The following is a 24663-nucleotide window of genomic DNA, read 5'->3' as shown; positions in this document are numbered from 1 at the left end:
TTCCGCAATCATATGTTCTGTAATTGACTGGAAGAATAATTACAGGATGTCTGTAGAACTATTTAGCTTCCTTACGGATTCAAAATCACGTTATGCAAGTATGCAATAAACAACTTTAGATCATCTACGAGATGATTCAAAATCGAAAAGCAAAATCTTACAACGGAGGCTAAATTAACTGCGGGCATAGTTAACGATTGCAAAAAAATGCCGCTGCGTCTATGTAGTTAATTTATAGTGGTGTTTCCTCCAAAGATAACAGGTCTGTATTGGGGAATGCCCCCGGAACTGAATGTGTACGGCGAGAACCGGAAATTCGCGGTTCCGGGTCTGAGTTTCTATAGAACACTGGTACCGGGAGCATATTCTAGTCTGAATTCATTAGTCGTTGAAACTTTCCAACAGAAATAAGTGATGACGGTGACAACCACCATGGGACAGCGCGTAACCGCAGACCGCATCCTCTGCTACTACTCGTACATTCTCACAGCTCATCGACTGCTTTGTGTAGGGTTAACCTGCATAAGTTCAACCTCGAGTTGTCAAGAAACAGTGCTTAGTCAGAAACCAAACTTATATTGGTTGCTCTGATACATGGACTTGGTAAACTACAGGAAAAGCTTGGTCCGGGTTGGAATTACTTTGGAGCAAGTGGAACCGCAAGAGCCAGGAGTCTTCTAGTTAAGTGAGGACAATGACCGACACGTTTTTTATGACATGGCTGCAGCCAGTTTCATAAAACCATAATAACCAGCTACGAGTAGGTACGAGTAAGTATTAAGTTCTGTAACTTGAATAGCAACCAAAAATCTATTGCTGATTCCGAATTCCTAACTGTTAGATGACAAGTATTAAGTATGGCACATTTTACAAAGGATACCCTAGAAACGATGACGACTCAATGAATGTTATTTCTGAAGTGGAAGGATAAGAACAGTAAAATAAACATATTTTAATTTTAATTCATAATGGCTTCCAATTGTAAAATTTAGGTCAACATCAATAGTAGTGGACGGCCCCCAAGTAGCACAGATAGCTCTATAACTACTCACTTTTAGTTCTATCTAACGCTCTGTGCGTATTAAGACACTTATAATAGCACACTCGTGGTCCTACAGCTGTATAATAGATCTCAGTGATATTTATATAGCTTAGGGCCGATTAAAAGCTGCATTACGGCTCTGAAAACTACCATTAATACGCAAAGAGTGATATAAAGGTATATTTGCTACGACCCTGTACAGCTTTAAGGGTTATCAAATGCTTTAACCGTTATAAGGTCTGTTTAGTGGATAAAATTACGCCATGTGCTGTATAAGGAGGTAATTGTGGACTTTTATTACGTTGACTTATTAAGGGAGCACAAGTGAACTATTATGAAGCTAATAGACGTATAATGGAACACATGTGGCACATAATACAGCTTGTCGCTTAACATGTTTACCACTAAGCAGCTTTTATTACACTGACTTTTAAGGGAGCACGAGTGAACTAATATGAAGCCAATAGACGTATAATGGAACACATGTGACGCATAATACAGCTTATCGCTGAACGTGTTTACCGCTAAGCAGCTTTTATTACGCTGACTTTTTAAGGAAGCACGAATGAACTATTATGAAGCCAATAGACGTATAATGGAACACACGTGGCGCATAATACAGCTTATCGCTGAACATGTTTACCGCTAAGCAGCTATTATTACGTTGACTTTTAAGGGAGCACGAGTGAACTAATATGAAGCCAATAGACGTATAAATGGAACACATGGGGCGCATAATACAGCTTATCGCTGAACATGTTTACCGCTAAAGCAGCTTTTATTTCGCTGACTTATTATAAGGGAGAACGAGTGAGCTATTATGAAACCAATAGACGTATAATCGAACACATGTGGCGCATAATACGGCTTAGCGCTGAACATGTTTACCGCTAAGCAGCCTATTATACTACCATTGGGACTGTCTGCATAGCGGCTGTTAAAACGTTCATAAGATGCCTTATAACTGTTTAGAGGTTCACTAGTGTATCGAAATAGCGACTTGGACTTTATAGTGGTTCACTTAAGTATCTTTATCAGATATATAACAGTCGTATGCTGCATATAAGAATTTTAACAGTTCACGTTGCTTTTTAACATTGACCGCCATTTTATTGTATATAACCTACAAGATTGAAATTGCTTTTCCAACTTTTAAGGGTAACAATATGGTTTTGTGCCTGAGTTCTTAACCTAAATCATTAGTTTAGTACTTCCTATAACGTATTATTAACTTTTTATCTCATAATTCTGTCCAAACCACTGAAATAGTTTTTACACATAGCTTATTTATATCATTAAAATAAATAAATACTGATTATTTTCGTGGCGCACTGAAATTTTCTTAGATAATGTATATATATAATGTCAATAAACTTGCATTCCCAAACATCTTTCTCGCATTAATATACAAAAGATCATCTACAAACATTTAACTAAACACTTTAACAAAATGACTTATGGTGTCGTTGCGCTTAATGTTTTTGCTTCAATATAAATATGTTCACCTCTGCGTTCGTCGTCACTATACTAAATATAATAGCTGATTTTTAAGGCAGAGGTGTAAAAGTATGTTATTAATTATCTTTTATTCAGCCCAATGTCAATATTTCCCGGTATTAGGGCGCACATGTGACATATTAGCTGAATAAAGGGTAACTGGTGGTCTCTTACCCAGCCAATATACACCTCTTATAACTCCTGTTACCCCTTATAATTCCGTTAAATTGCTGCTACAACGCTCTTAAGTAGTTATGTGAACTTAAGGCTGCCTAATTTGTGCCCATTTAAGAGTTATAAAAGCTGAAAAGACGCTTATACAGCTCTTATGCAGCTTTTATATTCCAGCTTCAAGCGTATTCGTACTTCATTATGCGGCTGCTATACAACTAATCTGTGCTACTTGGGGGAACTACGCGCCAAAAGTATAGGTAGGTATACCACCCTGGAATACTTTTCCAAATGGAGATATATCTCTACATTCCGCGTTAAATAGTAGTTTGTGCTACAAGCAGGGCCGGATTAAGCATGTCGGGGCCCCTAGGCAGTGCAAGGCTCGGGGCCCCCTACAGTCAATTCTGTATACAGCATGTTCAGTTGTTCAGTACCTACAGGGAAATAAGTTTGCGTTTTTAATTTCAATCTTCAGCCGAGATGATCCGAGTCTAGTCAGAACGATGTCTTTTTCGCTCTTATTGCTTGGACATAAAGCTTTTTTCTATCAATTTTTGCCGATTCCGCGTTGCGTCAAGTGTAGAAAGAGCCCTTTAGGCTTAAGGCCAATCCCCAGTGGAATACCAAAGCTGTGAGCTTGAGCGTCACTTTCCTATCTAACAATGGCAAATTTTAAGCGAGGCTACGCTTAATTTTGCGAGACTGAACAACGATTGTCCGACCATAAGACAAAACGCCGAGCCACATGATTAGAATCAACCTAGTAATAAATAATTTCCATATATTAAAATTATTAGAGTTAGACTAAGATAAGGCTGCAACAATTTTGATAGCACACGCAGTGCAAGTGTTATTTTAAACGTCAAACTGCTATGAAATTATGACGTATAAATAACACTTGCACTGCGTATCCTATCAAAATCATTGCAGACTTTTTGTGGTCTAATTGTATACATTTACCAGTCAAGCTAACATGTAGATGAAGGGTCAACCAAAAACGCGAGCGAAGCGAGCGCGAAATTTTTATTAACAATATCGCAAATTGTGAAAGCCTCTTAAAAGGCCAGGCCGGGTACCGATCTTCACCTGGGCCTAAAAGTCCGAAGTGAGGCGAGTTTTCATGCCGCGAAGTCAAAGCCGTGCTTCAGGCTTCAGGATAAGTACATAGTTGAGCAAAGACACGAACCAAATTCCATTGTATTAAAAAGCGAGACTGCAGGCCCAAACTGTAACGTATTGCTTCAATTTTATTCCAGTTACATTAAATTCAACAATGGATCAAAAGAAAAACAATAACAAAAGCATACTCATTATTATTAAGCAACTATTGTTACTCGTGAATTTTGACCCTATGAAACATAATTTTATTTGGTGCGAGCTGAGCCGCCGGGGCCCCCTAGCCGAGGCGGGGCCCCTAGGCAGTTGCCTACTTTGACTTAGGGTTAATCCGGCCCTGGTTACAAGGGATCAAAATGATATATTTCCGGCAAGGGCGTAAGTACATTGAATCCCGAATGAAGCGATGGATTCTACAATAGAATCCCGAACGTAGTGAGGAACGTAATCCCATTCTATTGAACAACCAATTTAGCTAGGACCCTAAATGGCGCAACAATCGCGGAGCGTGATGGTAAAAAGTACATAATATATGCGCTAATGACTAGGTACACTAAATAAAAACGTTTGATTAATTGCTCCTTAAATAGGTAGTTCGTTTCCCGTTCATGTTAGAATTTGTTAACGTCTAAACAAAACCGTAAGCCGAGATTATATCACTTATTGGCACTTACGACGGTGATCATGCAGTAAAATACCGGTAGGCATGTTATACGAGAATTAGCAATGTGTTAATGGCCAGCCGTGTTTTTTGTCGGCAAACAGCACATTCGCACCTCGAGCCGCCGCTAAAGATACCATTGTTTATCCGGTCTAACAGTGAAGGCCAATTCCGCGTATGTGAAGCGCAATCGCAAAAAATTGCCAGAAAAGACTATACATTGAAATTGGCCGCGGTCAGTTTAAGGAATAACTACACTGAGTTGTGCAACATTCGCTAAATCATGCCAAATCAAAATATGAGGTTGCCAGGCAACCGACATTTTTGATGCCGCGAACGATCCAGAACAGACACCGTTTAATATTATGCGCCATTGGGATACCATTTGGTTTACCGGTTCAAATCGAGCGCTTTCATGATGCTTTACGAAGGGACAATCCTAATTATCCTGAAAAGTCTGGTTTTCTTTCTGGGTTTCATAAATATTAATGCTTAGTAGAGCCTTTTGAATTTAAGAGGCGCTGACCCTGGGCTGCTTAAGGATACAATTAGTTAAGGCTCAAGTTTAAAAGATATGGAATTAATTATACACTAACGTTTGTATTTTAACAAAACACTCCCACAATTCACATTAACACACGAGTTTATAACTCACGGATGTCCACTATCATGAATAAAGATTGCGATGTCAAATATAAACACACTCATGATAATTATATTTAAATTAATATATTACTATAACGTCAGTACGTGTTTGCTCGACATCGATTGAAGGAAAACTAATTTAACTATTAATGAATACGTTTATGAAATTATTAACTGAAATTTCCTTGTCGGTCGGTACCAATACCTAATTGTCATATTGTACTTAAAGATATATTGACGTTAGCATAATGCAATACAACACTTTGTGATTGTGAACAACGACAATACATTTACATATATTAAATTAACGCTTTTTTTCTCAGTACGAAAATTACCAATTAAATGTAGTCCGCTGTAAAATATTTAGTAAGCATCGCATTTAATAAGTAAGTAACCTGTTAAAAAACAACGAATAACTTATTATAATATTGGGTACATCTGGCACAAATTGACCAAGCATAAAGATCGGCCCAAAATTCGCGTGCGTTATCCAATCTCGGCGTGAAAGGCCGGCGGCATATGGTAATGTAGCCATTAGAAATCGGAAAACGATCAAGAAGAAACGAACAAGTTTTAAATAGTTAGAATCAGAATAGTTTATTAAAAATCACATCACCACAAGGCCATGAGAGGAAATAACATGTGGAGTTAGATAAGTAGGCAATTCCGATCAGTGACAACCATCTCAGTGTGTCAATCGTAAACAACTTACGGTAGCTCTCTTTTTATAGAAACTTTAAAGCGAGACAAGAAACGAGCATTATGGGTATAATTATTACAGATCCTATAGTTATACCATATGCGTAAACGTATTGGTGCTCGACGCGGTCCCAGTACATGTCATCTTGAAACTTAAATAAGTTATTGTCAATAGAGGTGACAGTGAGATGTCATCTATTGGGCATTAGCATGTCGAGCACTAGTACTACCTTATATCAACAGAGTAGAAGGTAAGTATAAATATAATCCCACCAAAAACATTCTGTAAAAAACTAGCCAAGTCTCGATGGAGCTGCTTGTTTATCTCTAAAAAGTAATGAAATCCAGACAAAGTCGTGCCAAGTCTAAGGTTCCTTACTGCGATTTCTTTATTATTATAGTTAATGTTGTGTGACTTGGCCGTTGAAGGGTACACAAGGGTACAAAACCAGGTGCTCCATGACACTATTGCACCAATCTGTCGCCAGAACCGCTACCCATTGACGATGGAAAATTGCCACTTGGAAAACGTTGATTCAATAACCAGTCAATTGTAGGCTTGATAAAGCTGCGTATTTCAATAATACTTATGTTTAGGCGAGCCTGAAACAAACACTTCTTTTTGAAGCGTCAAATCGACCATCGATCTAACATAAAATAGACGTACAGATGGACTTCTATTAATAATTAGAAGTCCGTCTGTACTGGAAATAATTTTTTATACTGTATGTTTGGTGTCATGGAGCAACTGGTTTTGTACCCTTGTGTACCCTTCAACGGCCAAGTCACACAACATTAACTATAATAATAAAGAAATCGCAGTAAGGAACCTTAGACTTGGCACGACTTTGTCTGGATTTCATTACTTTTTAGAGATAAACAAGCAGCTCCATCGAGACTTGGCTAGTTTTTTACAGAATGTTTTTGGTGGGATTTCACTTCTTTTTGTAGAAACGTGGGCATATTGATTTATTTTATTAGATTTTCTTATTTGACACATTTTTTTTCTTTTTAGTAGTTTTTTTATTACTATATCTCTAAAGGCTCCGTCACACATGAGCGTTTTCAAAGCGCGGCGTGAGCGGGGCACGATGCGAGCGTGACGCGAGCGCGTGGCGCTCGCGATCTGCGCTTGGACGCAGCGGCCCGCCGGCACGCTGCGCGCGCGACCCGTTTTGATCACGCCCGCGCAGTCACACACAACACAGCGCGTGTTGCGAGCGGTCACTCGATTACTGAACGTTGGACGTTGGAAAGCATGATCATGGACGTAGAATAGTTTCACGAGCGTTTTGTAGCCTGCAGCAGTATATTGCGACAATACTGCCGACTGCATTACTGCAGCAAATGTCAAATACGATGATGCTGACCGAATTTTTGATATTTACCTCAGTAATTCAGTCGGCAGTAGTGCATGCTGCAATCCTGCTGCAGTATAGCTGCCGACTGCATTACTGCCAAAAATGTCAAAGTTGATGTATTTTTAACCGCCTTAAAATAAAGGTTCTCAGTTTGACCCGTATGTATGTTTGTTCGCGATTATCTCGCGTTTGGCTGAACCGATTTTGATGCGGTTTTCAGAAAAGTGTTTGTTACATTCTGGTAAAGGTTTTAGTATACATAGATCTGAGCTGATGCTGAACCCTGGTTGTACCTAGTGGAACTCAGGTTTGGTGCAACATAAGCCCACGCTATTTTGGTCATCCGTCACATCTTGATGAGCACTTGGGAGAGCAGTACCTTAGACAGAGCTGATGCTGAACCCTGGTTGTACCTAGTGGAACTCAGGTTTGGTACAACATAAGCCCACGCTATTTTGGTCATCCGTCACATCTTGATGAGCACTTGGGAGAGCAGTACCCAAGATAGAGCTGATGCTGAACCCTGGCTGTACCTAGTGGAACTCAGGTTTGGTGCAACATAGGCACACTTTGTTTTGGTTAACCGACTTGTCGTCGTGTGCCTGTTGCAGAGTTCCACTAGGCGGTCATCAAGATGTAACGGATGACCAAAATAGCGTGGGGCTATGTTGCACCAAACCTGAGTTCCACTAGGTATAGCTAGCGTTCAGCATCAGCTCTATTTCAGGTACTGCTCTCCCAAGTGCTCATGAAGATGTGACGGATGACCAAAATAGCGTGGGCCTATGTTGCACCAAACCTGAGTTCCAGTAGGTACAGCCAGGGTTCAGCATCAGCTCTATCTTGGGTACTGCGTTCCCAAGTGCTCATCAAGATGTAACGGATGACCAAAATAGCGTGGGCCTATGTTGCACCAAACCTGAGTTCCACTAGGTACAGCCAGGGTTCAGCATCAGCTCTGTCTAAGGTACTGCTCTCCCAAGTGCTCATCAAGATGTGACGGATGACCAAAATAGCGTGGGCGTATGTTGCACCAAACCTGAGTTCCACTAGGTACAGCCAGGGTTCAGCATCAGCTCCATCTTGGGTACTACTCTCCCAAAGGCTCATCAAGGCGTGTCGGATGACTAAAACAGTGTGTGCATATGTTGCACCAAGCCTGAGTTCCACTAGGTACAGCCAGGGTTCAGCATCAGCTCCATCTTGGGTACTACTTTCCCAAAGGCTCATCAAGGCGTGCCGGATGACCAAAACAGTGTGTACATATGTTGCACCAAGCAAAACGCCTATGTCTGACGGAGCCTTAATACATCTGAGACCAGCTGAGGGTTCTTCATCAGATACTTCAGACCTTCGATTGTTGACATCAAATGAAGCGGCCCACCACGTTGATTATTTTTTGTAAAGGCGGTATGTCGATCTCCAATAGTTTGGTTGGGCTCTTGTGTTTTCTAATCAGGGTCACCAGGTACTCCAGATCTTCGATTATCCTAGTTTTTATAGTTTTCCCTTTATGTGGCCATTAAACCCTAACTCTGTACCAAATTTCAGCTCTCTGAGTTTATGGGAAGTACTAGTTCTATTCTGATGATCATAAGTGAGTGAGTGTGTGTCATAAATGCGAAACTTTGCTTTCGCTTAACTTCGGAAGTAAAGGACCTACAGACTTGAAATTTTGGATTTTAAGTATGTGATTATAGCTTACTGGATGACGAAAATTTCTGCGTTCTGGTCTTATCCAGAGGTTCTCAAATAGGGACCTGAAAATGCGGCGAAATGGTTCCAGTAAAGGATGGTACGGCAGTGTTTGCTTCGCGCTCGACTTGGCGGGGGCACTGCCGTGCCCCCCGATCTAAACAAAGTAAAGTTGAGAAGCTAATAATGCAAAATCTGAAAATGTACAATAATTTACATCAGTAATGTACAATAATTGACGCCTTTTACTACACACTTGACATCGATATTCGTAATAAGCCAGACAGCTCATACCTATAAATTGTCAGGAGATCCGACTAGGTTTAGTATCGTCCAAATTGTCAATTCGTCAGCCTTATTCCAAGGACATAAAACCCACCTATGGTCAGTTTAGAGTGTTGCTGTTAGCACTGAGCACAACTCATTCATTTCGGTATTATCGGACAAAATTGAGAAAGGGTCGGTAGAATACCTAATGGACTTAAAATGGAATGGAAAGTAGGTACTTAGTTAATATGAAAAGACCTGTGAATCATGTCCATAAGAATTCAATCATTCCGTAACTTTTTGTATGACTGTTAAAGTTTTCATTTACCATTGTTGCTAAATGTGACCAAAAATCAAGTTTTCAATTGGTATTACGACCCGTGAAGGTCGATTAAGCTCAGTTGCTTCACTCACAAACAACGGGTTTCTGACCGTGCGAGGATAAGTATGAACTATGAACCCTTGCTCTAGCATGCCCATACCATTTCAGATTCGGATAACTACCAATAAATGCGTTGAGAATACCGAGACGACTACCGTCGTGGCGTGGCAGGTACCGGTCAAACCTCGACATATTTGGCAATACCAGATAAACAACATGTAGAAACTTTATAATAAACCACAAGGTAAAGCGTTGAACTTTACTGGGTTATTGATATAATGAGCCTATGACATAGGTATTAACCGCAAAGATTTCTAGACAAATAAAATATTTAGATGCCATTGACCTTAGAAAACTGTTTGTGTAATTTGTGTTTAAGTTTTCTAGCATTTGCCCTTTAACGTTTGCTCCTTTCACTGCAAATAGATTTAAGTAGCTATCTATACTGAAACAACACATACCTACCTAAGTAAAATATTATACAAGCTTACTTCTGTCACTTCTGTAGCGTATAATTAATTATATTAGTGAGAATAGTGAGCGTTATACAACAAAATATTTTCAAATGTTATGGCTCATAAATGTTGTAATGGACGTTTAAATATGAAGACCTTGTTAGCTAACAGGACCTAACATCGTTTGAAATTATTATCCATTCAGATTTGAGCCAAATATTGATTTCGGTGCAATTTCACCCGCAGCGATATTCGAGATATTTTGATTGCCACACTAGTTTGTAATATGTGGACTCATCCGTTTTTTAAACAATTTTGGACGAAAAGGTGACCTTAAATCTTATGAGAGCATTTCATTATCGATATACAGCTTCTGATGATAGTCATTTTATAGAAAGGAGTTTAGTGTGCCAAGCGAATCAAAGAATCATTGATTATAAAGGTTGATGGCTAATGTGAGCGGCAGGTACGAATATCAATGAAATGTAAATAAAAAAACGTAAAGCTTTCTATTTCATCTCTACAACACTTAAATAACCAAATGCAGCAGTCATTTGGACAGGGGTATGATTATAAAACATTGCTCCGTTGTTCAAACTTTTGAACAATTCAACGTTTGCTTGGGTATTTTAGAAGTGCAAATATTTGCTCTTAGTACATTTGATAAGACCGATAACATCATTTGGTAACGTTCATATCTCATATACCTATCACTTTAAAACTTCCTTAGGTCGACAAAAATAGCCGTTGCGGCACTGCAGCAGTAAATGTTGTAGGTATTTTGTTGGAATATAAATCAATTTTGACGCTTGTTGACAATATTTAGTTTGATTTGTTTATACCTTGTCGCTGCACACGCAAATGTAGTTAGGATTGCAGTAGGCGCAATCGCACTCAGCGCATTCGCTCCAGAAAATCTCGCCGTTGCAGCCGAGGCGGCCGCCGGTTTCCACGTCCACCCACGTCGACCGCTTCATCAGGCTGATCTCCTGGTACTCTTAGTTACCAACTAATCAACTTTTGGTCACACTTCGCAGAAATCCAATGTTTGAACACAATTTTAAACAGTTTCTTAGCACTGTAAACTTTATTATGAAACAAGCTCAATTTCACGAAAACAAGTTTTATACACAAATTGGTCAATCTCACTTTTTAAATGCACGCAAATGTGTTTAAAAAGTTTATTGATCACAGTAATTATGATTTACGTGAACGGTAAAGTACTAGGCAATCAAGAAAATAGCGAAGGTGGCGCGAAGCCAGGCGGCAGGACCGCCGCGCTACGGCTCATCGGACAGACTGCCAAGCGCGAGACGGCAAACGTCAACCCGCGGCGCGCTCTCCTTTGCTAAGAAAATCCTCCATCAACCAAACTACATCAAAGGATCATAGTCTATAAACCATTGCTAACCTAATTAAGAACTATATGTAACATTAGGCAGTAGTTATACCAAGAAAGAAAAGAGAGTTATTTATGTTCGTAAACCTATTTGTAAATTGCTTAATTTATACCTAATGACAGTAATGACGAAATCCGAATGTAGCCAGTACACACACACAAACACCACACAATCGAAAAAGAAATGACATTATTGAAATAGCTGTACAATGCAGTATTATAACACGTAGAGCCGATAACCAACTGCCGACGGGTCCGACACGAAGGTAAACAGCGATTCATTCACTTGGTTCATAATCATAATGCGTTGTTTACAAATAATAGCCTAAAACAAACGACATACATTCTTCGTTCTTTGTTTCTGCAAACAACCTCAACAAGTCAACATTCTCCGCTCATTTATAATGGTTCTACGTACTATCAGCATAATTTCAATGTCAGAATATTTCGGACGCAGCGGTTTCCCACACAATAAAGTTATGCTAATAAATATGTTTTGTAATAATAACAATGCGGGTTATGACATTGCTTAGAATTTTGACAATAATGTAATGAGATAACGTTGAATAACTTTCAAGTACAATTAGGTGCAAAGGTATAATTATAATACTGCCCCAGTTAAAATGGATAAACCTCATTTTAGCACTACTGTAGTTGCTTTTGTGGTCCACTGAGCCAACTGTAGCGACTGCCATCTAACCTTTCAAAAGGAAGATAGACTTTAGCCGACATGAGGCTTTTTCGAGTGGCCTAAGATAACTTAAACTAAAGCAGTCCGAGGAATTAGTCTGAATGATAAATGTATTAGAACAAAACACCATTCAAATGGAATGCCGTTCTAGTTATGTTTTTGCTGTTCTTTACTCGTACACCCTGATCTACCTGTCCGTCTGACGGCATAACAGATTTCTTACGACGTGCTCCGTGCTGTGCGTGGCATATTTTAATTATTTATGAGCAATGCATGAATATTATGTACAGTTTTCACGATCCGTCGACTTATCCAGGTTAAAGCGCTGTGCCTAACGCAATCAATTATGGTATTTATTATGATACTATAAACGGTCTCACATGTTTAACATTTTCTAATTAAAATATGATCAGTAATGGCTCTATTTTGAGAATTTTTATCGGTGTAGCTAATGAAACTTGAGCAGCTTTCTCCATGCATTTAGTTCAGTCTAGCATTCTATAGCGCCATCACCGGCGGTACCTTGTCTTCTTGTATTGCCTAAAACCAGCAAAATTGTACGAATCCAAAAAGCCGCAGAATATCATGCTAATTATAATTTACCTACAGTGGTTACAATATAATTCTCATCAATTAGGTTACAAAAAAAAAGGTTAAACGCCGGGTGATAAAAAGTTATTCATGAGCTGTCAGTTCATTGCTAATTGTCTAAACAATTTGGTGAAATTTTCATCCAAATAGGAACAATCCACGACCGCGAGCCCCGCACGCGTGCAAAGCGCGACCACACTCTCTTTAACGGGTCATTTGGCAGTACGTGATTCGGATTTCAGAAAGTAGACCAGAAATTATGCACTGGAAGAAAGTGGTGAAATCTCGATTTCCGTCGCCGCAAATCTATTTAGTTGAACAGCCCTGTTATTTATAATGACCAAGCGCATCTCGCAAACCCGTAAAAATCTCCGATAAGGATGACTCACGTTAGACCGGGCCGTGTCCGGACCGGAGCTTCCGGCGCATCGTTTTCTATGGAAAGCGTCACGTGATCGCCTGTCATGTCATAGAAAAATAAGCGTCGGAAGCTCCGGTCCGGACACGGCCCGGTCTAACATGAGTCATCCTTTAAGGATGCATAGTTTTTATACTAAAGACGACCCCCAGATGAAACAAAAGTTTCGTAAGTGAAGTTGCAGGGTGGAATGTAGCAATGCAATGTTAATAAAATGCTGTTTCTAATTACATAGCTGTGATCTGTGATCAGAGACCTTTGCCGCCTGCGTTGGTGCACAGGTATTTCACGTCGTTAGTTGCGCCACAGCTCGGCCTGAGCCTAATGTCCATGTTTGTCAAAGGTACGCTTGTCGCCGCTTTCTTGCTAAATTCGTGTTATTTCGAGACGCGAACGGCGGAAGCTGATGGTAAAATAATGGAGTGGGCTGCGTGCGAAGGATATCGAGTTCAAAGACATGTCCTACAACATAGTATGCAAGCTTAGCAAGAATCTTTAATGCGTTAGTCATGTTTGCCCTAAATGGTTCCGATCTAACACAACTAGCTTCTTTTTATACAATCCACGAAGTACTTATAACAACACGAAAAAACACTTCTTAACGAAGACTAGTGTCAAAACACAGATGACGGGACGATAAGCTCCGTGGTAGCCTCCTTAAGTACTTAATTAAAAAGCAGACTTTTTTTAGGTCAGTTGTACTAGCCACAGACGTGCTTGCACAGTATATGCGATACAATGACACGCCGAAATGAAATTCATTCGATTATAAAAATAATTTTACAGATTTGCACCTTATTCCATTACAATAAGACGAAGAGTGTATATTTTGGGTATCGTTCGTGCTTCAGTCAAAGATCAAAGATATTGCAGACTCATCGTTGTTGCTATTATCATTCAATGGCAGCGGCATTGAACTTGGTTAATAGGTTTTGACGATCGAATCGATCAAATAAGAGTGATCAGAAGTCGGATACCAGAAAAAACTGCAGGAAGGTCTTGTGTAATTGATAAAGTTATCCTTCTAAAGCTTACTTAGTTGTTATATTTCCTGAACAATTTTCCAAGAATAAATAAAACGTTAGATTTCAAAAGCGATAGAGAACGTAGTTCGTAAAAGTCTATTAGAAAGTAGGAAATTGAATCGGAATGCTTCAGACAGCGCTATAAGGACGGATCAAGTTGATTCCTGGCCGCAGCGTGGGCTGCGATATTGGCATCTCAAGGTGGTAATATTGACATTATTGACTCGTTTCAAACATTATTTCGCCGACGCCTACTAACTTTATGATAAATTTGGTGTTAAGAAATCGAAATGCAGTGCAGAATGGACTTCGAACGGCATGAAGTTGGTTAGTCAAATCATAAATCTACAAACATAATACTTTTACAGCTAAAATAGATATTGAATGGTAAATAACTACACATGCTACAATGCGACGAATGCAATATATAATAAAGAGATGCAATGCATATACAATTATCCTTTTCACAACTTGCGTAAAATGGCTAAGTCGAAATATCCTCGACAGAAATCCTATCGGAATAGGTATTTAGGTAGCGAGTAATAAAATCTACCGAAAGAACAAGAAAATATCGGCCTGACACACTCATTAAAAAGTACTGCGAGAATCGCGATAGGTACTAAAGAGACTTTAGCCGGCCAGGGCCAAAGAACTCAAGCCATATAAGGCAAGCGGTGGGCGATCGGCATTTAGGCTGCACGAGTGGACCAAAACTCAAGGGAATCACCACACTTATTTACGCAGAATCGGTCACATTCATAATGTAAATAATTTTCAACAGTATATATAGTAAGTAAACAGTTATGATACCTTCGTTTATGTGAAAATATGCGATGGGACACTTGGGACGAAGCACATTCGTTGTCAGCCTGGCGACCTGCGACGCACCGTGTCGATGTCGTCCGGGTTCACTCTTATAATATCGACGTAAAAGATCTGACCGGTAAGTAGGTATAATGTATTTCCGCATCAATAATTGTGGTGAAACCACAAAGATTCAACAGCCCATTTGAATCACTTTATTACACCGGTATGGAAATCCAGAAGGATAAAATAAAGACGACAGAAGCCCCATCGGAGCCACTTCCTACACATTATCACACAATCGGCGCTCGTTCAAATTAGTATTAGAAAGAAATTACTTAAGATGTTCTCAGAACAGTTCCCACGTCACGTTCCCAGAGTAAACACGATCGTTAACAGCGTTATTCTGTGCGATACGAGCCAGTGACACGTCCGTCGCGACATTGTCCTTTTTACACCCACCTATTTGAATTTCAGTTAGAGAGGGAGAACAATACCCAGTACGTGAAGAAGCCGATATTTGCTTAAAAGAATAACACCGCAGGGCCGCGATAGATCACTTGGTATGGAGTATGGACCACCGCGTAACAATGCCACTGTTAGCGACAAAAACTTCCACAATACCGACACGCTCTAACTGTAGCAGGAAACCGGCGAACGACGAAAAACTAATGATCCCCATGCACTGCGTTCTTAGTTAACGCTTCATATCACGATCTGGATCAATCTGCGCAATGAGACATGATTGATTCATTAGTCACCGAAGGTTGGATTTGGAATAGTCCCGGTACAAAGCAAAATGTTTCTTATAATTATGGCAGAAGAGGATTTTCTTAAACTCTTAATTATACCCATTAGTCACTTTTCAATATCTTGGGAATTCAAGTGCATGCTAACAGTTATTTGTTTGTGCAAAAGTAACCGAGTCGCACGTATTTTCAACACGTCGTTACAAGCCATGGGAGTGCATAATTTTTTTTTTCTCTTTAGACGGTACTTTTTTGAAAAGCCGGATGCTGTGCGAGTAAAGTGGTAATAGAGTTAGTAAACAATGAATCTAAACTCTAAAGGCACTTAACGGTACGAGGCGTATAAAAAAGTCAGGACGCGGGTGGGTTTCAAGAACAGCTGCGAAACTTTGCTTTTGCGTTAACTGTCATAGTGCGCCATGTAGGGAACCGTAAGTAGCTGTAGGTATTGTATGTGTTACATGGCCGTGCTGGGTTAGGTTATATAGATTTAATCACAATAGCTGATGCTGAATTTCTTTAACTAAAAATTAGAGATGCAACGGATAGTTGTTTGGCCGGATACCGGATACCGGATATTCGGCCTGACCATCGGCCGAATATCCGGTATCCGGCCGCCGAATATTCGGCCAGCGGATCTATACCTACATTTCGGTTTTTCAGGTGCGCATTCTGCAGGTTTGACCTGTTTCCTAGTGAACGTTTCGCGCGGATACATTTCTAGGTTCGAAAAGAGTGCGCGTGCAAGTCAGTGGAATGTTTAAACTGTTTTAAAATAATAAACAAGTACGATTATGACCGTGACTGTTTCTTAAATCCAATTTGTTTACTCCGAAATCAAGCAATGTTACTATCCGGTATCCGGCCGGATAGTAGGTCACTATCCGGTATCCGGCCGGATATTAAAATGATGGCCGGATATTAAAATGATGGCCGGATAGGCCGGATACCGGTTAGTAACCGAATATCCGGTGCATCTCTACTAAAAATATTGTTTTATATTTTTTTTTTCTAAACTATCGAGTAATATTGTCAACAAGACACTCAGGCATTAAGTGGCATAAAGGCATGTTTGGCTATTGTTGGACATGACATAAGATCAGGTTTTTATGAACTTCAAAGATATGAGATAAGACTGTGGTGTGCTCACCTTGAGTGTGGAATGTTGCAATTTACCGATTTGTTTGCCAGTCAGGAGCATTCTACTAGAGTCTACTACGAACGCTTATTTTTCTAAGAATGCTAATAGGAAATAAAGTTTTGGGTAGACGTTTAAAATTAAATTGTATGCAAGCACCAAGCCATGGAATATCATCAGACTAAAACTAGCTTCCTAGCATTTCTAGTGAGTATAAGAGTAGCGTAGCGAGATTCTGTTGTAGGTAATGATCCTGCCGCACTATTAATGTCATGGGCTCCACAGCACTATGGTGTGGCCAAACCTGGCTAATTGAGATACTTCATCTTTAGAAATTCTTGTTTTCAAAAGTCCTCCTTGATCTTTAGGTAATACCCGACTTAGAAAGTAAAAAGTGCCCGGACTAAGTATCTATTACCAATTAGAAAAAAGTCAAAGAATATATTCCCGCAAGAACTCGAAGGAATCCTAAGCCAATTAAAGACTAACTCCCGGTAATGTGAAAGCAGGACGCTTACGGAAGACGTATAAACGTTGGCCTTAATAAATTCCCTGACTTGGTCAAAAGGAAAATCTTGGTAAAAGTTTGAAAAGATGTTCATTGGGAAAACATAGAAGTTATTTCGACCGATACTACCTACTTTGGGAAACTCAAAGGTTACTTCGTTTTGATTGAGTTGCTATAAACTGAGCAATGAGCATTGAGAATACCTACATTTGATACATTGGTAATTACTTACCGACGTATTCCATAGGGAATATAGACCTATGTATGTACCTAGGTGTGTGTAGGAATATATGTAAAAGAAAACATTAAACGAACATTATGGCATTGGTAACATAATATGAATAATAATGTATGCATATATTAGGTATGTATGTACTCTGTTTTTATTGCTCAATAGTGTAATTATAAAATACAAGTATTTGATTTGATTTACAATTTAACTCTACATAAACCAAACCTCGGCACTCATACAGGTTCTCAGTCAATCAATTTAAAAAAAAACTTCTCTGATCAAATTCAGAGAAGCAGGAACAAAACATCCAATGCGTAATGGAAGGCAGTACGTGCTTTCAATGTTGCATTACCCACTAAACAGATTCAGTTAAACTCGCCTTCTCGACTCTAGAAAACAAGAAACAGGAAGTGTATTTCAAAGGTCCGAGAAATAAAACACTACTTAGTTTTCTGTTCGTGTCGCTTTTTAACATTCCTATTTTTGTGATGCCAGAAAACAAAGGAATCTCGGAAGAAGTTAATCACTAAAGAACCACTTTGTTCCGTTCAGGAATCGAATTCTGAGAGAAATATGGCAGACAGTAAAAAGTTAAAAGTCTAATTTGTCTACGCTTTAAACAACAATAAAACACTGTATTTTATGTTATTCTGTTAATAAATTATTGTTTCGGATATCTCTAAATTGACATTAAAGCAAAACGCTCGAAAGTGAATAATAACATAATTTTAATATGTATCACGGTATGCATGTACTTATCGCGTTTGCGTCGTAAATTTTACAGTTGATTTAAAGCACTCAATTACAGAGGAAGAAAATGTTATTTTGGACTCATTAGCTTGATGGCTGATGACGGGATTTCTGACCGGATTTGTTTAAATTAAGCGGTGTTGATTGAGCTTCAGCGTTATGAGGGTTAATTTTATAACCCTTCCTTAATTACCATATGCAACCTATTTGTGGAACTGTGATTATTTGTGTTTGACTCTCTCAACATGCCGGAGATGGAATGTGTGGGAATTCGTTTCAAAATTTTAAAGCAGTAAAAACATGTGGATTATTTTTTAAGGAATATAATTTGAAAAGATTCGTTTGATGTGTTTGTAAAATTGTTAGCAAAATATCTCGATATGTCAGCTGAAAGACCGACGAGACTTAATAAATTCCAAAATCTACATTAGATATTAGATCGCAGTTGCGTTCAATAAAGAAGCACTTAGGTTCTTTATTGGTAACTGTGTATAATTATTATAATTAATAAGTTAAGTTGCGTTTACCTACTATAAAACATGTCGTCAGACGCTGCTACTTGTCACTACTGAATTACCTTCTAATAAGCTAGAATCTTCATAATCTACACCCACGAATTACACGTAATAACATTTATCAATGATTGATGGCGAAGATACGCCTACGTAATACCAGTTGAGTGCACTACGTCCAGTCCTGTCACTTCGCCTTGATGCCAGCATTCCACTGAACGGGAAGCTTCTGTTCCTAGGCTCTACACGCCTGTAATTACCATAATAAAAACGTGCGATTGATTACTATTAAAATAAACTTTATTCAATATCGAAGGAGAGCAGTAACGAGCTCTAAGGTCAAATGAACAACAGCGTTTCGTTCTTTTACCTTATTTTAACGATAACGGTTTAAAAGCCTATAGGTAGGGATATTTGAACATTATGTAGATCCGGACAGGTGGGCTAGTATAGCCACCAAGTGGATGCCGCAAAAGAAGCGCGGACGTGGCAGGCCCAGACGGAGATGGCGGGACGACTTAAACGCCTTCATCAGTAACTGGTCGGAAAAAACACTACGACGGGAGTTGTGGAAATCAAGGGGAGAGGCCTTTGCCCATCAGTGGGACACTATAATGGGCTAAAAAAAACCTCAACAACACCTTGACTTATTGTAATCACATGAGATGACGTTTATTTTTTGTCGTGACGTCAGGACCTATAGGTAAGTTATTATGAAAAAATCCGTTCATTTTCCTTATAGCCGGCATCTATTGCATTTTGTTAGGTACTTTACTTTCTTAATCTTTTGTTTAGATACAGAGGACTTTAGCTCATTATAATTTAACATAAATAAATTAGGTACTTCATCTAATAAAGGGTAAACAGTTAAAAGTTACGCCAACCGGGCAACATTTGTTGCAAATGCTTCAAAATAAATTACAGCCAAAACGGGGAGAAATAATTATTGTTTTGACAACTTAAGTGTTCTTTATGATGATTAAGTGTTTTGATACGCGACCACAGAATAAATAATAGTACTATCTAGGTACAGAAGACTCACTCTCTAACAAAACGCGTCTGTTACGATCAGCACAGATATGGCCGCTAGGTGGCGACAGCGCCACGCGCGGCTTATGGCTTTCCCCAAAATTGGGGCGGAACTGATGTACTTTTAGGTACCTGTAGCAAAGCGACGAAATCGCGGAGTGAGCCACGCCTGACGCGACCTATAATTTTAGATTAAATCAAAATTTTAAATATTTAATGAATATGATCTCTATTATCTTTGATTGACCTATGCTCTTATTCACCTTCGTCCCTTTATTAATAAAGTGAAATTAATCGCGATTGTCGTCCCGAATGTCGTAATAGATAGAGGCATTTATTATGACCGCGGGGACAACGCCGTCCTTGAAACGTCGGAGGTAAATCTTAAAACTTAAATACGCGATTAAGTCCCGTTGTGCAATTTAATATTAGTTTAAGAGCGCTATTACATTTCGGCGTTGAGCGAGTTTAGGTATTTTACGCGCTGCGGCAGGCCGTGCGAGCTCAGTACGCCGATCCCTTCTACCACACTCGCACTACAATGATGGATTAAACATTCTTGATCCTTCGCGAAGCATATTGAAATCAACCATAACAACACTAACTGTACTTAACTTTTAAAGTTCTAAAACTGTTATTTGGTAAGTACGAAAATACTAAATGCAGTGCAAATGTACATAGGGGCTGTTCATAAATTACGTCATCTATTTTTGACGATTTTTGACCCCCCCACCCCTCAAATCATCCAAAAATCAAGCTTCGGATGAATCTGTTTCCTCCTACGTCATGTTACCATCATCCGATGTCCAGACCCCCCCCCCCACTCCTCCCATTTGAAACGACGTAATTTATGAATAGCCCCATACTCGTACTTATGAAGGTAAGGCAATTATTACTCGAAAGAAATTATAGGTACCTACTCGCTTATTTACATGTTTCGTCATTGCATTTGGTACCTATAGGTTGTAAAGTTTGTATCAACGAGGGTTTAAAAACGAACTGGTACTGAGGATCTGATGATGATTAAGGTGGTCACGGATACCAATCAACCATGTAGTAACATGATTAGGCTCGTTTGATTCGTCTCAACAAGATCTTTGACACTGAAGATACACAGGGTCTGATGATGGAGCTGGAAGGTGGCCACGGGTACCAGTCTATCATGTAACTAAACAACTTCGTGTTTGGGCTCGTTTGATTCGTCTCAACAAGATCTTTGAGACAAGACAGTACTCAGGGTCTGATGATGGAGCTGGAAGGTACCATTACCAATCAACCATGCAACTAAACCACATCATGTTTAGGATCGTTTGATTCGTCTCAACAAGATCTTTGACACTAGGTGATACTCAGAGTCTGATGATGGAGCTGGAAGGTGGTCACCGGTACCAATCAACCATGCAACTAAACCACTTCGTGTTTAGGCTCGTTTTATTCGTTTCAACAAGATCTTTGACACAAGATAGTACTTAGGGTCTGATGTTGGAGCCGGAAGGTGGTCACCGGTACCAATCAACCATGCAACTAAACCATTTCGTGTTTAGGCACGTTTTATTCATCTCAACAAGATCTTTGACACAAGGTAGTACTCAGGGTCTGATGATGGAGCGCGAAGGTGGCGACGGGTACCTGTCAATCATCATCAGCTCCATCATCAGACCCTGAGTAGTATCTTGTCTCAAACATCTTATTGCGAGGAATCAAACGAGCCCAAACACGAAGTGGTTCAGTTACATGGTAGACTGGTACCCGTGGCCACAGTCCAGCTCCATCATCAGACCCTGAGTACTAACTTGTGTCAAAGATTTTGTTGCGACGAATCGAACGAAGCCAAACACGAAGTGGTTTAGTTGCATGGTTGATTGGTACCGGTCACCACCTTCCGGATCCATCATCAGACCCTCAGTACTACCTTGTGTCAAAGATCTTGTTGCGACAAATCAAACGAGCCCAAACACGAAGTGGTTCAGTTACATGGTAGACTGGTACTCGTGGCCACCTTCCAGCTCCATCATCAGATCCTGAGTACTATCTTGTGTCTAAGGTCTTGTTGAGACGAATCAAACGAGCCTAAACACGAAGTGGTTTAGTTGCATGGTTGATTGGTACCGGTGACCACCTTCCGGCTCCAACATCAGACCCTGAGTACTATCTTGTGTCAAAGATCTTATAGAAACGAATAAAACGAGCCTAAACACGAAGTGGTTTAGTGGCATGGTTGATTGGTACCGGTGACCACCTTCCGGCTCCATCATCAGACCCTGAGTACTATCTTAAGTCAAAGATCTTGTTGAGACGAATAAAACGAGCCTAAACACGAAGTGGTTTAGTTGCATTGTTGATTGGTACTGGTGACCACCTTCCAGCTCCATCATCAGACCCTGAGTACTATCTTAAGTCAAAGATCTTGTTGAGCCGAATCAAACGAGCCCAAACACGAAGTGCTTTAGTTGCATGGTTGATTGGTACCGGTGACCACCTTCCGGCTCCATCATCAGACCCTGAGTACTATCTTGTGTCAAAGATCTTGTTGAGATGAATAAAACGAGCCTAAACACGAAGTGGTTTAGTTGCATGGTTGATTGGTACCGGTGACCACCTTCCGGCTCCATCATCAGACCCTGAGTACTATCTTGAGTCAAATAAATACATATAGAATGTCAGGTCGTTTCAAATATTTTTAATCCTGTCCGGTAGTTTATTAAACTGTACCATTATAAATTATAATACTATAAAAACAGTGCTAGGATCAAAGTCTCTCGTTGCGGTTTACACGCACACAGTATAGCGTTTTACACGGCGCCCGCCGCACACAATGATAAAAAACCTCGTCGTCGCCGTTGAAAATGTGCGGAGCCGACCGACACACGTCCTGCCTCTACAAGCTCTGCCGCGGCACTGAGCTGGCGCAGCGCGCGTCATGAGGAAATATAGAGTAGTTTTCAAAAAATTGCCAAAAAATTATAGTAGAATTTCATAAACACTAATGTATACCAACAGTATAAGCAAACGTTGCAGATTGCTTGAGTATGAAAATGACTTCGATATTAAGTAGATTTTCGTAGGAATTGACACTTGTTTCGGAGAGAAAATCGAGTTCGTTTTACTTTGATTTTCTCTTTCTCAAAGGTATGTAGGAAAAATATAGTTTGATATGCCTAAAGTACAGGGTATTAGTAATACAAAATAGCCAGGTTTAGCAGAGTAAAATTCTCAACATTTCCAAATAAGAGCTCGCCATTCAGTGCTTCACGGGGTTTTTCGGAAACGACCATCAGAAAAAAAATCATTACTAATTTAATAAGTCCTTTTTCTAATATTTACAACGATATTTATAAAGATAAGAAGACGCTTTTACTGGAACAAGTACTCATTGTTTCTAATAATGAGCGCAAAGTCCTGAATTTCGTCGACTAGTATCATCAATTTTGCATTATTTCGACTTTTCTTGTAAGAGCGCTCTTAATAATCTTGAAAGTTTAAATCAGTGCATTTATTATGTTCCTTGAACTATCAGTATCAGGCACAGAGTTAAGTTTAATGTTGACTACGTTTCTTGCTTACTGCATGATGACAGGGGAAAGCAAACTTTCCTAAATATTAAACATAGTTAGATCGATTTTGTCTCTGTAAACAGTTAGCATTCATAGTTTCACTCCATAATTCGATTAGGTGCTCGACGCGGTCCCAGTACATGTCATCTTGAAACTTAAGTCGTTGTCAATAGAGGTGACAGCAGGGTGTCATCTATTGGACATTAGCATGTCGAGCACTAATACCACCACCTTACCTATGCGATCCTTTGTACCGTAGTCAGGAACATAGGAAACCTAACAAGCTTTGGCGTAAAAACCTAAAGGTGATATTTTCGGCTGGTACCTACTGTAAAATTATAATTTTTTTGTAATGTATATTTTCAGTATGTACTTGAGACTGAAATAAGAACCGTGATACACTCATATGAAAGCGGGTCGTTAACTTTTATTGCATTGTCCACAAAAGAGACCTTTTTCTGAAATGTCTTTGACCCATCATTATGTAAGTAAGTGTACCTAAATGTAGTAGTTATTTTAAATGGCATGGGATTTTGTTTGGATATTTTTTAATGGCAGCATGCCAGGCAAAGCTCTCTCAAACAGGCAGGATGCCTTATGACCGCTACCTCAGATCAATATGGTGTCCAATTAATCCGACTTATTACCGATCTCTTACGAAACCACACGAGGTCTCTCCTTATTTGGGGGAGAATATCGAATAGCATCCGTTAAACAGTTTAAATACATTGCGATACTTGTGACGAAACCTCTATCACTTGGATATACACTCGGGTGCAAAGAAATCGGACCACCCCAGCATTTTTATCATTTTTTCAATTTCTGTAAAAACTGTATGTGCTACTGTGACATATTATATACCTAATGAAAGGTTGGCTTTTCCTCTATAAATTGATGTGCTTTTCACAGGTTTACTTCCAATATTTTCAGGCTTTCAGGGCTAAGAACTTTGTCACCCTAAAAATGCATACTGGAGTGAAACTTATGCATAATGGGAAAACTGCGATTCTAAAGATATCAAGTAAAAATTAAAACAATTTTCAGCATTTTAATACCGTGTATTGCCTCCTCTAGCCCTACGACATGCAGTCATTCGGTTTTTCATTGATCTTATGAATTTTTTTACAGTGTCTTGAGGGATGCCCGCCCATTCTTCTTCGATCGCAGTCTTTAGCTCCAGTAAGGATTCAGGGGCGGGATTTCTGGCCCGGATTCTTCTTTTCAGCTCGTCCCAAATGTGCTCGATCGGGTTTAGGTCAGGACTGCGGG

At 39.6% G+C, this 24663-nt stretch overlaps 1 protein-coding gene and 1 long non-coding RNA gene across 2 annotated transcripts in view; one reads left to right on the top strand and one right to left on the bottom strand.

Annotated features, from left to right (window-relative positions):
- LOC134789977 (guanine nucleotide exchange factor DBS-like) overlaps positions 1-24663 on the bottom strand; it is a 144773-nt gene that overhangs the window by 23625 nt on the left and 96485 nt on the right. The window lies entirely within an intron of this gene.
- On the top strand, positions 19733-23353 carry LOC134790237 (uncharacterized). The gene is made up of 3 exons (XR_010144170.1): positions 19733-19794; positions 20004-20157; positions 23329-23353. It is a non-coding gene; the product is annotated as an uncharacterized LOC134790237 (long non-coding RNA).

This window comes from Cydia splendana, chromosome 4, assembly GCF_910591565.1.
Source record: "Cydia splendana chromosome 4, ilCydSple1.2, whole genome shotgun sequence".
NCBI lineage: Eukaryota > Metazoa > Arthropoda > Insecta > Lepidoptera > Tortricidae > Cydia > Cydia splendana.
This window is presented reverse-complemented; position numbering and strand designations above follow the sequence as displayed.